The sequence below is a fragment of the Canis lupus genome, chromosome 34, assembly GCF_048164855.1.
Source record: "Canis lupus baileyi chromosome 34, mCanLup2.hap1, whole genome shotgun sequence".
NCBI lineage: Eukaryota > Metazoa > Chordata > Mammalia > Carnivora > Canidae > Canis > Canis lupus.
This window is the reverse complement of record NC_132871.1, coordinates 15,430,367-15,436,251: the sequence shown is the minus strand read 5'-3', so window position 1 is coordinate 15,436,251 and position 5,885 is coordinate 15,430,367. Positions and strand designations below refer to the sequence as shown.

The 5,885-nt window shown below is 38.6% G+C and overlaps 1 non-coding gene across 1 annotated transcript; it reads left to right on the top strand.

Annotated features, from left to right (window-relative positions):
* The first annotated feature begins 4,506 nt into the window (after nt 1-4,506).
* LOC140624630 (U6 spliceosomal RNA) lies at nt 4,507-4,612 on the top strand. The gene has a single exon (XR_012024088.1). It is a non-coding gene; the product is annotated as a U6 spliceosomal RNA (small nuclear RNA).
* Nucleotides 4,613-5,885: the final 1,273 nt, after the last annotated feature.

The following is a 5,885-nucleotide window of genomic DNA, read 5'->3' as shown; positions in this document are numbered from 1 at the left end:
TAAAATGTAACTCGTCCATATTCTCACTATTTTGTGTATATCCCTGCAGACTTTAAGCATAAGCATGCTAACAATCTTTTTTGCAAAAATATCACATCCAATCACCTGTCCTGTGGTCTGCTCTTTCACTGAACACAATATTCAAACATTCCTGTGTCAAATATATATGTATATACACACAGAAACAAACACACACATCATGTTAATGATCACACAGAATTCTAAGAATGGAGTACAATCTATTTTAACAAAATCCTGCTTTTGCAATTGTAAATATTGCTATACTGAACATACCTATATATACAGTTGACCTGACCAATGCAGGAGTTAGGGGCACCAACTCCTTGCTCAGTCAAAAAACCACATATATAGTTTTTGGCTCCCCCAAAACTTAATTACTAATAGTCTACTCTTGACTATTAAGTCTTATTGATAATATAAACAGTCATCACATTTATGTGTATTAGATACTGTATTCTTATAATAAAGTAAGCTAGAGGAAAGAATATTAAGAAAATCATTAGGAAAAGAAAATACATTTATGGTACTATTTTAAAAAAAAATACACATGTAAGTGGACCCAGGCATCTTGTTTAATTTCTTTTTCCTTTGGAAAATTCCTAGAAGTGAAATTCCTGAATTCGACATTATCTTTCTTTTAAGGATTTTGTACATATTCCACATTGTCCTCCAGTAAGTTGTGTGAATTTACCTTCCCCAAACAATAAGAATGTCTTTTCCCGTCCTCTCTCTCTCATTCCTTCTATTTTTTGACTTTCCGATAGGTATATCCTATTCCTTTTAATTTTGCATTCTTTGGCAATAAAAGGGATTTGTTCTCTTTGATTTTTTTTTCTTGGAGATTTGTGTATTTTCTCTACAAAACTGTCTATGTCCCATGTCCATTTTTTGGGTCTATCTCTGGGCTCTCTTGTGTAGGCATCGTTGCTACCACCTTAATGTAACAGTTGAGTGAGATGTGACAGATGAAGGAGTCAGAAGAGAAGGAATCCCCAGGGAAGGCCTCTGGGAGTGTCTGGAGCTGGCAAGTGCTCCCACATGCCCACCCTGCACCCCCAACGCCTAGGGAACAGGTGCTGCAGACACAGAGAGGAGGGAGATATAGAACATGCGCCCCTAAGGATGTGGGGGCAACTGAAGCAGCCCTCAGGTAACTACATGAACCTGTTTGACCTACTGTTGTCACCGTAGGGTCAGGACACAGAGAGGTCCAGGAGCCATCACGTAGAAAAAAGTGACTAGGAAACAGTGAGTGATAGCATGGGGTGGGGGAGGTATACAAAATGTCCAGCTGCATTCTATATCCACCACATATTTATACTTTAGTTATTTGATAAATATTTATGGATATTTACTTTGAGCCAGAAACTGCACTTGCCGAAATAAATAAATATATTATAATAATATTGTTACTTATATAATGACGTGGGTTTCATCTCTTCAGAAGGACTCCATTTTCCAGCATTCAGCAGACTAGGAGTTATTTCATTTGAAATACTTAGAATGCAGAGTCAGAACAACCAAGTGGGATATGACCTGAATGGTTGAGTTGGAATACTTTTCCAAGTGATATGTTGTTTTGATAGAACCACATGACTAGACCACACCTGGCGATGGCATGAGGATTTGCAACAGGGCCTTAAATGGTTTCGTTGGGGCTGGAGAAAGTGATATAATGCTATGGCCAGCCAACTAACCACGTGGGAATATGTTTCCACAAAAGGCAAGAGATTGTTTTGAGTAGTGATAGAAGTAGTAGTACCAGCAATTGTAGTAGAACATCTATCCATTTTTACAGTAATGTATATTATCACATTTTGTCACATTTTAACGTGAAGATCTCCAGACTATTGACATGAGAGAAATGGAAATTGCTGAATATGATGACCTGGTGGCAGCTGGTCAGTAATTCATTACAGCTGACTCCAAGAAGATTTCAGACTCAGTAGAATTCAGCTGCCTGTCCCCAAATATCACTTTCTGGTACAATCAGAAATCACTAACCCACATTAATCATGTGGGTTATCTCAAAGGTAAGAGGTAGCACAATAAATAAGTCCCTCCTCTTTTATTACCTGCACATTTTATGCGTGTCCTCATATTTGGGAAGCAGTTTTCACATTTCACCTTGGGCATATCACCTACTTGCCCAGCCAGTTTCTCCTTTCTGCAAGTTTTGTTCCATAGGACCAGAGGCTAAATACCGCTACTTGCAGCTTCCAGGCAAGGGGGTGGGGACAAGGGACAGAGTTTGCAGTATCTCTAGCAATCTTCCAAACAATAACCATTCAGGAACATAGACCTTTGTTTCAGCAGTTCAGGAGAATTCATTCTGAGTAGAGAAAACTCATTTGCTGGTGGCAGTGATTCAAGCTGCTAACTTCACAAAGAATATTGCCAGAGCCAAATTCTTTCCCAGTTATGGAGGTCAGAGGTGAGGCAACTGTGCTTACAGGGCAAAGCTCTTTTATGGATCCCCTTGGCTTTCTGCTCTCTTCTTTACAGCTGATTAACACCCAATGGCTATTTCTTTAAAAAAGAAAAATTCAATTCCTTGGTTTAATTAGCTTTCCTAACACAGTACTCGCCACAGCCTGCCGGGATCCAGACAATGACAAGACTTTGTAATACTTGATTTCAGTTCAAGGTAATTTATTGTTGTAGTTCATTAAATTCCAGATATTGTCTCAGGGCTTGTGTGGTCAAAATAAGGCCTGAACTTGATGATCAACTGGCACATGTGGGGACTTTTACATGCTGAGTCAGTGTATCCACTGTAGGTGCTCTTTGGAGAGCCTGAAACTTTTTGCCTTGGTTTGACATTTTGTCTCAACTTCATGGTCACAGTCTTAAGATCAGTCTTCCATCCCTCTTTAGTGCATTTACGGATTACCTGGGTTTTGTTACTGTTAATTTTAACATACTGTGGAGCACTTCTTTCTGCCTCATTCTTTGAACAATCAATAAACAAACGTTTATTGAAAATCTGGAGAGCATGGTTTACCTTACACATTTACTAAGTTTCTGCAGATTTAGATAATCTTATTTTTTATTCTTTTATGACAGCTTTTCAGTATTATATGGTAGAGGCAATAAAGTATAACGGTTAAGTACATGAATGCTAAGCCAAATTGCCCAAGTTCAAATCCGGCTCTGATATTTCACAGCTGTGTGATCCTGGGCAAGTTAATTGATGATGCTGTGCCTCAGTTTACTCATATGTAAAATCAGGATAATAACAGTATCTACTGGGACGCCTGGATGGCTTAGTGTTTGAGTGTCTTCCTTTGGCTCAGGGAGTGATCCCAGGGTCGGGAGATCGTGTCCACATCAGGCTCCCCACAGGGAGCCTGCTTCTCAGAACCTCCGCCTATGTCTCTGCTTCTCTCTGTGTGTCTCTCATAAATAAATAAATAAATAAATTTTTAAAAAGTATCTATGTTTGGGATTTACTTAACTAGTAAATTAGTTGATAAAAGTAAAGCAGTTGGGGGCATTCCGGGCAGCTCAGCGGTTTGGTGCCGCCTTCAGCCCAGGGCATGATCCTGGAGACCCGGGATCGAGGCCCATGTTGGGCTCACTGCATGGAGCCTGCTTCTCCCTCTGCCTGTGTCTCTGCCTCTCTCTCTCTGTGTCTCTCATGAATAAATAAATAAAATCTTAAAGAAAAGAAAAGCAGTTGAAACAGTGCTTGAACTGATAAAGTCCCCATAACGCTGCTACTCATGGTGAGCATTTATTAGAGGGTATCAGTACTGAAAAATCAGTATTATTACATTGAAGAATGAGTTTGTAAATTATCTACAATTAGCTGTCCTGTCAGCTGTCTTTCATCTATGACCTGTCTTGTGCAAGGCATGGTGGGTAATGAAGGCGCGGAGGTGATTTCTACATAAGCTCTACTCTTGAATTGATTGGGAATTTTGCACATATATCACAACTGTGTGATGATTTGCTACATGAAGAAGTTGCCTAGTTGCACCAGCCCGGCTAGTGACAAAGTCAAGACCCTGTGTAGCATAGGATAGTGTGAAATCTCACAGCATTCTGATATCCAACTCATTATTTCCTCTAAGGTTTTCTAAATGACCTCACCTTTGTTGGTGATCTCTGCTCCTGGAAGAAGTCCAGGACACAAGAAAGGAAACAATTCCTGGGGATCTTTAGGAAGAACCTTGAAGAAGATGTTATTGTATGTTACTGATTCTAAGACGTTTTTTCACCCTTTTTAGTCTTCTGAAATCAGATGTAGCAAAAAAAGTATTACAGGTGCCATTGCCTCTACATGCAAATATGTGGTCATAGGTGCTCAGCTGTCACTTCAGCTGAGTTATGTACAATGTCAGTACCACAGGACTTGAGATTCATTATTAAAATATCTTCAAAATGATTACTCTGTACTATGAATTGAAAAGTTACTATACATGGAGGAAGGCACAAAAACAGAGCACTGTAATATGTGCTAAAAAAAAAACAACTGTGAATGTGCTTGCTTTTGCAGCACATATTACTAAAATTGGAATGATAGAAAAGATTAGCATGGTCCCAGAGCAAGGATGACATGCAAATTTGTGAAGTGTTCCATATTAAAAAAAAAAAATTGACTGGCAAGTTTAAAAGAGAACTTTCATTAAACAAAATAAAATTCTAAGTGCTAAGAAAGCATGGGCCGGCCATATTTCAGTTGGCAGCATTTTGTTTCTTTATGGTACATAAAATAATGGTTCATTTTATAATTAAAATTTTCTTAGATTTGATGAAATGTACATCTTAAAGCTCAAAGAGGAAGATTATAAATAGCTACCTTGAAATTTTCCACCACATTCCAAATCTTCAATTTTTGGCAGAACCAAATTCTACCTACATTCATATTTAATTTTTAAACTCATCTCATTTTTAAAACAAATACATTTATTTTGAAAGATAAAGGTATACCCTTGTGGAATGAAGGTTTTGCTGTGCTAGTGGAATGGTTTATATATGAATTATAATTAATCCATAACTACTAAGCTGGAAAAAAATGTTTGATCATTTACCATCTAAAAATCATCTTATTGGGTCACCTGGCTGGCTCAGTGGGTGGAGCATGCAACTCTTGATCTCAAGGTTGTGAGTTCAAGCCTCAAGTTGGGTGTAGAGATGACTTAAAAATAAAATCTTTAAAAATAAATAAATAAAATCATCTTGGAATGCAGGCATATGCATAATCCCTTGGGGGAACCCCACATTTGGGTGAGATTCCACCTCCTTAGATCTATCACTTCCTTCCAGCCACTGAGCCATTTCCACTATGTCCAGACCCTATTTGCATTCGCTTTTAAGAAATTCACACTGAAAAATCCTTCCCAAACTGAATTCAGAGAGCCACCATTCATTTAATGTTTGACTTCTCAGCACCCATAAATTCCCATGTTTATTTTTATTACTAAGGGATGGAAAGGTCAATGCCCTACTTTGGCCGTGATGACTGACACCCTCAGGTTGCTGGACACTTTGTCATGAATTCTTACCCACATCTTGATATAATAATTGTGGAACTTTGGGAGAGGGGTCTGATGTTAGCCTAGGGAGATCGTTTCAAGATCAGTACTTGTCCTTCAATCGCTTTCAATTTGTAAACCCAGTCATACATCTTCTTTGACTCAATAGAGCATCACTTTCACATATGGGCAGGGCTCTTGTATCAACAAGATGAGGAAATTCTGTTTATCAGCAAGTGACACTTTCCCCACTTTGCGCTTCCTACTAATTATGGCTGTTAAGTTTTCAGGGTCCTATCACAAAGAGCAGTTCATTAACTTTAATTATTTTTGAAATTCATTGGCTCCAATACAGAGTGAAGCTGGCAGATGCCAGAGGGTTAG